This window comes from Helianthus annuus, chromosome 13 (genome assembly GCF_002127325.2).
Source record: "Helianthus annuus cultivar XRQ/B chromosome 13, HanXRQr2.0-SUNRISE, whole genome shotgun sequence".
NCBI lineage: Eukaryota > Viridiplantae > Streptophyta > Magnoliopsida > Asterales > Asteraceae > Helianthus > Helianthus annuus.
In genome coordinates this window covers 66,031,422-66,043,332 of record NC_035445.2, presented here as the reverse complement: position 1 = coordinate 66,043,332, position 11,911 = coordinate 66,031,422, and the positions used below count along the sequence as shown (strand labels likewise).

Sequence of the window (11,911 nt, the reverse complement as noted above, 5' to 3'; positions counted from 1 at the left end):
ACACTTACCTTTAATAGAATTTTCTTATAATAATAGTTATCACACAAGTATCAACGCTGCACCATTCAAAGCACTTTATGGACGAAAGTGCAGAACCCCAGTCTGTTGGGCAGAAATTGGAGAAAAACAACTATCTGGACCCCAGATAGTACAAGAAACAACTGATAAAATTATTCAAGTCAAGGAACGACTGAAAGCAGCGCGTGATCGACAAAAGAGCTACGCTGATAACAGACGCAAACCATTAGAATTTCAAGTAGGAGATAAAGTATTGTTAAAAGTCTCTCCTTGGAAAGGAGTGGTAAGATTCATTAAAAGAGGAAAATTAAGTCCCAGGTATATTGGACCTTTCAAGATTCTTAAAAGAATAGGACCTGTAGCCTATCAGCTACAACTGCCAGAGGAAATGGCAGGAATACATGATGTATTTCATGTATCTAATCTCAAAAAGTGTCTAGCCGATGAATCACTTGTAGTACCTCTTAAGGATATAGAGGTTAATGAACAACTCAAGTTTATAGAAAGACCTCTACAAATTGAAGATAGGAAAATTAAAAATCTCAAACATAAGAGATTAGTTCTGGTCAAAGTGAAGTGGGACTCCGAAAGAGGACCTGAATACACATGGGAGCTTGAATCAGAAATGCAAAAGAAATATCCACACTTGTTCCAGTAGATCTCGAGGACGAGCTCTAAAACAAGGTGGGGAGGATATAACAACCCTCGGTAAAACCGACATCCTCATAATAATTTTGACACCCTAATATATCTTAAAATGTCTCAATATGTTTTTATATGCATCCCGTATGTGAAAACCGAGCCCAAAATACAATATAACATATAAAATAAATTAAAAACCTTAAATCTTAAGTTGAGGCGGGCCGCGTATGACCTCACCTCAACTTAACGCGTGCCGCATTAAGGTGTAAATGGACTCCGCTGAAATCTTTAGTTCATGCGGGCCGCGTATGTGTTCGTCTAAGTTAATGCGGGCCGCGAGTGACCCAAGTTGTGGCACAGCCCGGTGATGACACGTGTCTTAACGCGTGTTGAACCTAGTGATGACCCGGATCAGCTACGCCTAGACCCCTAGGCCACGCGGTGTCACACCCCGAAATATCAGAGCTGGCGTGACTGGACCGGTATCTTCATTGCACAGCGGAAGCAAATAAGCTAAGACTTCTAAACAATGCACGCCCACTAAGTACTCGAAATCCCGTGGGTTCTCCTATTCCAACCGTTCCATAGTCTTAAAAATGCAACCTGAGAAAGAACATGCGAAAAAGTCAACATAAAGTTGAGCGAGTTCATAGTTTGTTTTGAAAAGATTTAAAATAAATCTTTTTGATAACCGATTTCAAAGTTGTTGAGAAAATATAGTAAAATTATTTTCTTGGCATGATATATGAAAAATTGTGAGTCTAGTCCACAAGAGTCTTTGTGCATTGCACGAGAGAATGGGCCGAGCCCAAACGAACCTTTGTAAGCAGGATCAGCGCGTCCTCTTACTTAGGTATAATTTGAAAAACGTTACCAAATTTGTAAATCCATGTATTTGTGAGTTTACATCAAATGAATCTTAAAAACATTTGAAAGTTCAGTTTATAAGTAGGTATGTAATGCGTCTATGAACATGTTGATCATTAATGTGTAGCTAAGACATTAATATGTGTGCCGACATAGGAAGCACTCAACCCGGTAGACGATTTAAGTGTCGATTCACTTCGACAGGGACACAAAAGCACTCTAAGTGGCCGCACAAGGACCGTGAGTGGGGCTCGCCCGTACCCGATAGATCTACCCCCTGTTCCGTGGTCCTTAAAAGGATTAATGGTGCCTAAGTTAGCGCCTATTCGCACGTGATCCAAGAGTTCATTCCATAGCTTAACCATACCCTAGTTAATATGTATTTCAAAAGAAAAAGGGGGACATAAACCATTGGGTTGTCTCGTTGTTCGTACGCAGAACAACCCAGTCCCGTTGTAGTAACTAGGACATTCCTGTCACTAGTCATGAAAATCATGCACGTTTGTGATAATACGCGTTTGTTTTGTGAAACCGGTATGTTTAGTATAAACCGTTCGTAAATCATTTCGAGTTCGTTGAAATTCATTTGCAACATGGTTTATAAAGATGTGTTTTCGTTCATCGAAATAGTGTTTTCTTTTGCAAAAACTTGCATGTCTTTCCACCCCCGAAAACATTTATAAAAATGTAAAACAGTAAAAAGTGGGGGTTTATGAACTCACCTGGATATTCATGTGCAAAGCTAGCTTAACGTGATTCCGTGATGTCATTCCAAGAATGTGAACTTGCTAGCGTGCAACTAAAGCATTCCTAATCAAGGAATAATTATAAGTTTCTAGTTAAACGTAGCTAAACTACGTGTCCGAGCTCTACCGAATCGTTAACTAAACGATTCTATGAAGGTGTTAGTATTTTGATTTAGAATAACCAATCTATGGTTATTTGATCCCGTTTATAATCGGGATAAAACTAAGTCTCGAGGGTGACTTAGTTTTCGAATGGTTTAGAATATATATATATTTACATATTTAAATATAAATATACTTACGGCGTCGTGTTAGTGGTCGCGAATAAAAGGCGTAGATGTAATAGTAATACGACTCGTCGTAGTTTTCATAAGGTGTCAGCATATATAATAAACATATATTCGAAACCATTGACTTTTGATATATAAATTTCGAAGTTTGAAATAAATACAAATCATTATATTTATTTGATAGAAAGTGTTTGAAGTCGTGGTGTGAAATAAATATTCAAACTCATGGTGTTTGAAATAGGTGTACACATTATATTTATCGTATAAAAGTGTTCGGAAAATCGATATTTGAATAAATATTTATAAATATATATATTATAAGAGTTTTCGAGTTAGCGTTGACTATTATAAATATAATAACTAATTATATTTATTTTATAAAAGTGTCCAAGTTTCAATATCTTTCGTAAATCGTCGCCAAAATAAATATCTTTATATTTATTTTAAAATAAAACTCGAATTCCGAAAAGTGTCGTTAAGAATTAAACACGTTTTATAATTCGGGTTTTTAAGGAAAATCGGGTAGAGTTTCCTCTGTTTTTGGAATAACCCGACAATAAAAAGTTGTCGTATTTAATCACTAACGGTATCGGTCGAGCTCGGTTCCGCGTTTAACTATATAAATCTAACTTAACTAATTTGCTACGCTTAATACTTTACCGGGTCCTTCATGTTGACCGGGCGTTGACCTGTTTAACCGTTGTTGACCGAGTTGACTCGGTACCGAGTCACCCGAAACCGAGACTGAGTCTGACCCGAAGCCGCTTGACCCGAACCGAATCTGTTGACCTGTTGACCAGCGTTGACTTGTCGACCCGTAACCCGCACCGAAACCAGTTGACCGATTCGAACCAAGTTGTCACTTGAACTGAAATTATCGAACAAAACTGAGCCTGCTGAACCAGATTTTAACCCGACTGAGTTGACCCGAGTGGACTCGGGTTTGACCGAGTCTCGAACAGAAGTTGATGTTGCCTGTGGTTGACCTAGCCGTACTGAGTTGACCGAACACTTCAACCAATCTGGCCCAAGTGGATCCGAACCTAACCTGGATCAATCTTGAGTCGAAGAGGAGTCGTACAGAAACTAAACCCGAATAAAATGTTCACTACTCAGTGAACGAAAGAGAAGAATGATTAAACGGAATAGAAAATAAAACTCACCGGAAAAGTAACGGCTGTAACCGTTAATCGACATCATCATCGTCTTCACCATCACATCGCTCATCATCGTCATGTATCATCTTTATCAGAAAAACGGCCGGAGAAACGACCTGATTTGCGGCTCCTGTCGTCAGAGAAAGATGGTGTCGCGTGGTTTGTGTGGGTGTCGTCGGAAAGAGGAACGAGATGAAGGGTGTCGCTGACTGTCGTATCCATCACCGCCGCACCGCCGATGGTCATCTCCGGTGACGAAACAGACAGGGGGGGGGGTGTGAGTGGTGTGTGACGTCGGAGGTGCCTCGCCGGCCGACTAACCATCGTCGGCTCCACCTGTGGCCGCCGATCAGAAAGAACGAGAGGAAGGGGTCTAGGGTTCCTCAAATGTTGAAGATGAAGGGTGGATGGATGTTGTGTTGTGTGTGTTAAGGTTTAAAAAAAACAAATATATGCAGAGAAATGAAAGTGTCGGCTGCAAAGTTGGGGAACAAAATGAGGGTTTCAAAGCTTGAAAGATGATTTATATACTAGGGTTTTAAATGGGCTTGGGCCCCAGGCCCACAAGCCCGTTTTGCGTGGCCCGTTACGTTTTCAAAGCCCGTTTTTGAATCAGATTGGCGTAAATTGTCATAAAAACAAAATTTTTAGAACCGATACACTAAAAATTGTGTAGTATATCGTTATTAGACGCGTATGCTCGTCGGTCGCGTTAAATCACATACTGCGTAGTTTGTCGTTTTTTGTCCGTTTAACAATTCGTTTTTAGCTACGGATGATAAAATTTGAAAACGAAGCTAAATAATCACAAAACTTCGGTTTCGTACGTAATACACGTGTCTGGGGTCTCCGTTTCGTTGTCGGTGCATTCTTACTATTGTGTTTTTCGTTCGCGTTTGCGTTTTGTGGCGTTTGAAAGCGTGTTATTTCCGCAAAAATCACATTCACATGTATAAGTTATACGTATAAGCTTTGTATTTGTCGGCGTTGTCAGTATTTTGTGCGGTATCAATTCATTATCGCTTATCGTTAAGCAGAATTTTCCCAAAATCACCATACGCGCGCTGTAACATCGGATAAGGGTCTCTAGGCATTCCAGAAGCCTTATTAAGTTAATTCGTGCCTTTAAACACTATTTATTATCGCCTAATTATTTGTTGATTGCGTAATTAAAAGTCGTTATGTACCAGTTGTCACATTCTCCCCCTGTTACAGAAATTTCGTCCTCGAAATTTAGACTGTGTTATCTCCTCAGAGTTGTGTTATTCCTAGGTAAGTCCGAGTAATACCAAAGTGAATGATCACATAATCGAATCAAGACTTATTCGGATTACTTGAATGTAGCGACATTTTGCATTAATATGAACCTAACAGTTCAACTGAGTTTCTTCCATAAATCGATATCAACCGAACGAAGTGTTGTGATACTATCACCAATGTGGCTAAGTTTACGGGGTTCAACACCAGAGGAATTTCAACCAATAGAATTTCAAATGAACGTGCACAATACGCAAATCAATTTTGAAACAATAGAATTCACTACCAACGAAAACTTGTGTTGGTTGTATGATTGAAACTCGAATTCAACAAGCTTAAATAGAGAGAATCATAAAAATGATTTGTTAACTATCGAACCATTAAATGAATAAAATAAACGTGTTGACATTATTGAGTTGCAAGGATACACCGAAATGAAATACAACAAAATTTAGTGTATCATTGTCTTAATGCATAGTTGCATTAAGACTATTTGAATGATTAGTCAAACAAAAAGCATACATAATTTCGCATGAGACAGCTGATAGTGATTAGCACAAGCTACAAGTTTAGATCGACGCCACAAGGTGTTGTAGTAAATGAGACAATTCAATAATAGCGGTGATCGAACAAGTATCACCTATGTTTTGCATGAAACGCTCGATCATGATTAGCCCAAGCTACAAGTTTATACTGACACCACAAGGTGTCAAAGTGAATAAAACAACTCAATAATAGCGGTGATCGAACAAGTATCACCGTGTTTTAAATCAAATGAAGGCTCAACGAAATAAATGTGGGTGTTCCAAACAAATCCCATAGGATTTTCAATTGAAAATGAAACAAATAAATAATGTTTTTCGATCGAAAATGGAAGAGCAATAAATATCACAAAATGTTCGATCGATGCTGAAAGAATCGTTAAGAGGTACACCGAAATATGACATAAATTTGTGTACCATGATCTTAACACACGATTGTATTAAGATTGCTTTAATATGAATGACCAACGAAGTGGATTTAATATCAATAAATAAATAATTAAATCCGTACATGAGGTGAGCAACGAGGTTAGCGCAAGCTTCAAACTTGTGAAAAAACGCCACCACAAGGTGATCGTAATCAAAGAAACGATTCAATGAAGTCGAAGACCAGACAAGCATGTTATGGTTCAAAGCAAATGAAGTGCTTGTGGGGATTATTTCGAATATGATGGCTTCAATCCATCATATGGAATCTTGAATCGAATATATATAACGAGCAAGTTTAATCAATTGAACTTGGGTTAAGTGCAATTCAACAACGATTACATGTATCAACAAGAAAGTTTTGCCATGGTTACAACGAAAAACCATGTATGTAGCTTGAAAAGAAAGGAGTTTCAACGAGTTTCGTTGACTCGATATCAAAGAGTCAACATTATGCAATAATGTGGTTTAGCTAGATCACAATGCAAGGAGTGAAGATAGCGAAATAATATTTGAACTTGATAAAGCAACAATTTCAAGTGAAGCCACATGCTTAACAAATAACGCATGTGTAACATATGAATTCGTCAAGAATGAAGCAAATGAGTATTCGCTATTATGAAAGAAAATTTTCGTGATGCAAGGATCATTAGGGGGAGTAGAAATACCAAAATCTACTCACTATATGCAAATGTCGGAATTTCAACAAAAGAATTTTGAGGACTTTACCTGGAATTTCGTGTGATAACTTTTGTTAAGTGACATTACCATGGAATGTCGAACATTGCGTAATTGCCATAAATGAAATAGGGGGAATGCGGAGACGTGTGACTTCTTTTGCAGCGCCCATAGTTGTGAGTCTCATTAGACCTAGTATCGATCGTTATGAAACCTTGTTTCAACGTACCTCAGCATGATTTGTGTTGCTTGCAGGATCACTTGGCAAATTGCCGCATTTCGATCCGTAGTTCTCCCGCTGACAGAATTAGCATCGTTGTTGTCGTGACCATTTGTGGTTTTCCCCAAGGCCTTGCCTCGAAAATCGTGTGTGATGTACTTCGACGTCCACTGACGTATAGTTTAAGTTTCATGTATACCTGTTCACTAGCGTTTCGTTCTGCGTAGAATATGATGTGCTCCGACATCCGTTGATGTATAATTTGAGTTTCATGTATACTCGTGCGCACTAGCATTTCGTTCCGCGTAGGTTACCTGCTCTGGTAAGTAAGATAGCATAGACGACATAATATAATGGCGTTTGCCCGAGTTAGTAGTCACTGTTCCTACGAAATGACCTTTATTAGATTTTGACATAAATTCTCCAAAGGTCCTAGATACATGTTATCAAAACTCTCAAGGTTTTGCTTACTGTATGTAATCATTTCGTGTATCGTGTATCAAACGCAACTCTTGTGCATGTTTAAAATCAAAACAGTTGACTCATTGTTCTTGGCAACGGTTGGAACCCATATCCGAGTCTTAGGCATTCTATATGTGTTTAAGTCTTGATATCTAAGTCCCCAGAGGATAGTGAGGTTAAAGCCTATGCATCTCTATAGAAACCTAATTCGCTGAAACCTATAGCTCTGATACCAATCTGTCACACCCCGAAATATCAGAGCTGGCGTGACTGGACCGGTATCTTCATTGCACAGCGGAAGCAAATAAGCTAAGACTTCTAAACAATGCACGCCCACTAAGTACTCGAAATCCCGTGGGTTCTCCTATTCCAACCGTTCCATAGTCTTAAAAATGCAACCTGAGAAAGAACATGCGAAAAAGTCAACATAAAGTTGAGCGAGTTCATAGTTTGTTTTGAAAAGGTTTAAAATAAATCTTTTTGATAACCGGTTTCAAAGTTGTTGAGAAAATATAGTAAAATTATTTTCTTGGCATGATATATGAAAAATTGTGAGTCTAGTCCACAAGAGTCTTTGTGCATTGCACGAGAGAATGGGCCGAGCCCAAACGAACCTTTGTAAGCAGGATCAGCGCGTCCTCTTACTTAGGTATAATTTGAAAAACGTTACCAAATTTGTAAATCCATGTATTTGTGAGTTTACATCAAATGAATCTTAAAAACATTTGAAAGTTCAGTTTATAAGTAGGTATGTAATGCGTCTATGAACATGTTGATCATTAATGTGTAGCTAAGACATTAATATGTGTGCCGACATAGGAAGCACTCAACCCGGTAGACGATTTAAGTGTCGATTCACTTCGACAGGGACACAAAAGCACTCTAAGTGGCCGCACAAGGACCGTGAGTGGGGCTCGCCCGTACCCGATAGATCTACCCCCTGTTCCGTGGTCCTTAAAAGGATTAATGGTGCCTAAGTTAGCGCCTATTCGCACGTGATCCAAGAGTTCATTCCATAGCTTAACCATACCTAGTTAATATGTATTTCAAAATAAAAAGGGGGACATAACCCATTGGGTTGTCTCGTTGTTCGTACGCAGAACAACCCAGTCCCGTTGTAGTAACTAGGACATTCCTGTCACTAGTCATGAAAATCATGCACGTTTGTGATAATACGCGTTTGTTTTGTGAAACCGATATGTTTAGTATAAACCGTTCGTAAATCATTTTGAGTTCGTTGAAATTCATTTGCATCATGGTTTATAAAGATGTGTTTTCGTTCATCGAAATAGTGTTTTCTTTTGCAAAAACTTGCATGTCTTTCCACCCCCGAAAACATTTATAAAAATGTAAAACAGTAAAAAGTGGGGGTTTATGAACTCACCTGGATATTCCTGTGCAAAGCTAGCTTAACGTGATTCCGTGATGTCATTCCAAGAATGTGAACTTGCTAGCGTGCAACTAAAGCATTCCTAATCAAGGAATAATTATAAGTTTCTAGTTAAACGTAGCTAAACTACGTGTCCGAGCTCTACCGAATCGTTAACTAAACGATTCTATGAAGGTGTTAGTATTTTGATTTAGAATAACCAATCTATGGTTATTTGATCCCGTTTATAATCGGGATAAAACTAAGTCTCGAGGGTGACTTAGTTTTCGAATGGTTTAGAATATATATATATTTACATATTTAAATATAAATATACTTACGGCGTCGTGTTAGTGGTCGCGAATAAAAGGCGTAGATGTAATAGTAATACGACTCGTCGTAGTTTTCATAAGGTGTCAGCATATATAATAAACATATATTCGAAACCATTGACTTTTGATATATAAATTTCGAAGTTTGAAATAAATACAAATCATTATATTTATTTGATAGAAAGTGTTTGAAGTCGTGGTGTGAAATAAATATTCAAACTCATGGTGTTTGAAATAGGTGTACACATTATATTTATCGTATAAAAGTGTTCGGAAAATCGATATTTGAATAAATATTTATAAATATATATATTATAAGAGTTTTCGAGTTAGCGTTGACTATTATAAATATAATAACTAATTATATTTATTTTATAAAAGTGTCCAAGTTTCAATATCTTTCGTAAATCGTCGCCAAAATAAATATCTTTATATTTATTTTAAAATAAAACTCGAATTCCGAAAAGTGTCGTTAAGAATTAAACACGTTTTATAATTCGGGTTTTTAAGGAAAATCGGGTAGAGTTTCCTCTGTTTTTGGAATAACCCGACAATAAAAAGTTGTCGTATTTTGTCAAATCTCAACAATAATTCAATCAATTCACACAATATAAACTAAATCTTTATCAAATACGACAAAAATAAAACGTAATTAATCACTAACGGTATCGGTCGAGCTCGGTTCCGCGTTTAACTATATATATCTAACTTAACTAATTTGCTACGCTTAATACTTTACCGGGTCCTTCATGTTGACCGGGCGTTGACCTGTTTAACCGTTGTTGACCGAGTTGACTCGGTACCGAGTCACCCGAAACCGAGATTGAGTCTGACCCGAAGCCGCTTGACCCGAACCGAATCTGTTGACCAGTTGACCAGCGTTGACTTGTCGACCCGTAACCCGCACCGAAACCAGTTGACCGATTCGAACCAAGTTGTCACTTGAACTGAAATTATCGAACAAAACTGAGCCTGCTGAACCAGATTTTAACCCGACTGAGTTGACCCGAGTGGACTCGGGTTTGACCGAGTCTCGAACAGAAGTTGATGTTGCCTGTGGTTGACCTAGCCGTACTGAGTTGACCGAACACTTCAACCAATCTGGCCCGAGTGGATCCGAACCTAACCTGGATCAATCTTGAGTCGAAGAGGAGTCGTACGGAAACTAAACCCGAATAAAATGTTCACTACTCAGTGAACGAAAGAGAAGAATGATTAAACGGAATAGAAAATAAAACTCACCGGAAAAGTAACGGCTGTAACCGTTAATCGACATCATCATCGTCTTCACCATCACATCGCTCATCATCGTCATGTATCATCTTTATCAGAAAAACGGCCGGAGAAACGACCTGATTTGCGGCTTCTGTCGTCAGAGAAAGATGGTGTCGCGTGGTTTGTGTGGGTGTCGTCGGAAAGAGGAACGAGATGAAGGGTGTCGCTGACTGTCGTATCCATCACCGCCGCACCGCCGATGGTCATCTCCGGTGACGAAACAGACAGGGGGGGGGGGGGGCGTGAGTGGTGTGTGACGTCGGAGGTGCCTCGCCGGCCGACTAACCATCGTCGGCTCCACCTGTGGCCGCCGATCAGAAAGAACGAGAGGAAGGGGGTCTAGGGTTCCTCAAATGTTGAATATGAAGGGTGGATGGATGTTGTGTTGTGTGTGTTAAGGTTTCAAAAAAAAAAAACAAATATATGCAGAGAAATGAAAGTGTCGGCTGCAAAGTTGGGGAACAAAATGAGGGTTTCAAAGCTTGAAAGATGATTTATATACTAGGGTTTTAAATGGGCTTGGGCCCCAGGCCCACAAGCCCGTTTCACGTGGCCCGTTACGTTTTCAAAGCCCGTTTTTGAATCAGATTGGCGTAAATTGTCATAAAAACAAAATTTTTAGAACCGATACACTAAAAATTGTGTAGTATATCGTTATTAGACGCGTATGCTCGTCGGTCGCGTTAAATCACATACTGCGTAGTTTGTCGTTTTTTGTCCGTTTAACAATTCGTTTTTAGCTACGGATGATAAAATTTGAAAACGAAGCTAAATAATCACAAACCTTCGGTTTCGTACGTAATACACGTGTCTGGGGTCTCCGTTTCGTTGTCGGTGCATTCTTACTATTGTGTTTTTCGTTCGCGTTTGCGTTTTGTGGCGTTTGAAAGCGTGTTATTTCCGCAAAAATCACATTCACATGTATAAGTTATACGTATAAGCTTTGTATTTGTCGGCGTTGTCAGTATTTTGTGCGGTATCAATTCATTATCGCTTATCGTTAAGCAGAATTTTCCCAAAATCACCATACGCGCGCTGTAACATCGGATAAGGGTCTCTAGGCATTCCAGAAGCCTTATTAAGTTAATTCGTGCCTTTAAACACTATTTATTATCGCCTAATCATTTGTTGATTGCGTAATTAAAAGTCGTTATGTACCAGTTGTCACACGCGGGCCGCGTAAGCCCTGCCATATCTAACGCGGGCCGCGAGAAAGTCCGATAGCAGCCTTATAAATAGAAGGCAACGGGCCTTCAGTCTGCTCGTTCATTTCCTTTCTTTCTTTCTAAAATTTTCTGTAGTGGCGTTATTATACCCGGGCATTATACCCCCTAATTAGCGAAGTTCTGCTACGATGTAAGTATTATAACCCCTGGAGACGTATTAGATACGCTGCCCGATTGATCTAGGGTTCCGTAACGGTTGTCGTGGTTCTGTCCGACGTAGTCGTTGGAATGCCGTCTCGGGGAGGGTATTACTAATGTTAAAATGGGTTATTATACTAACACACGTGCATTTGTGTAAATTATAGATATTCACCAGGAACCCTAAAGAATAACTTAAGACAGCAATGTGAGTAATCCTCTTTTTATTAAATGTTTTTACAAAACCTTACATACTTTTCCATGCG

General features: G+C 39.0%; 1 long non-coding RNA gene across 1 annotated transcript; it reads right to left on the bottom strand.

The window, feature by feature from the left end:
* Positions 1–9,570: 9,570 nt before the first annotated feature.
* LOC118485622 lies at positions 9,571–10,733 on the bottom strand. The gene is made up of 2 exons (XR_004877155.1): positions 10,249–10,733; positions 9,571–10,171 (listed from the first exon to the last, which is right to left on the bottom strand). It is a non-coding gene; the product is annotated as an uncharacterized LOC118485622 (long non-coding RNA).
* Positions 10,734–11,911: the final 1,178 nt, after the last annotated feature.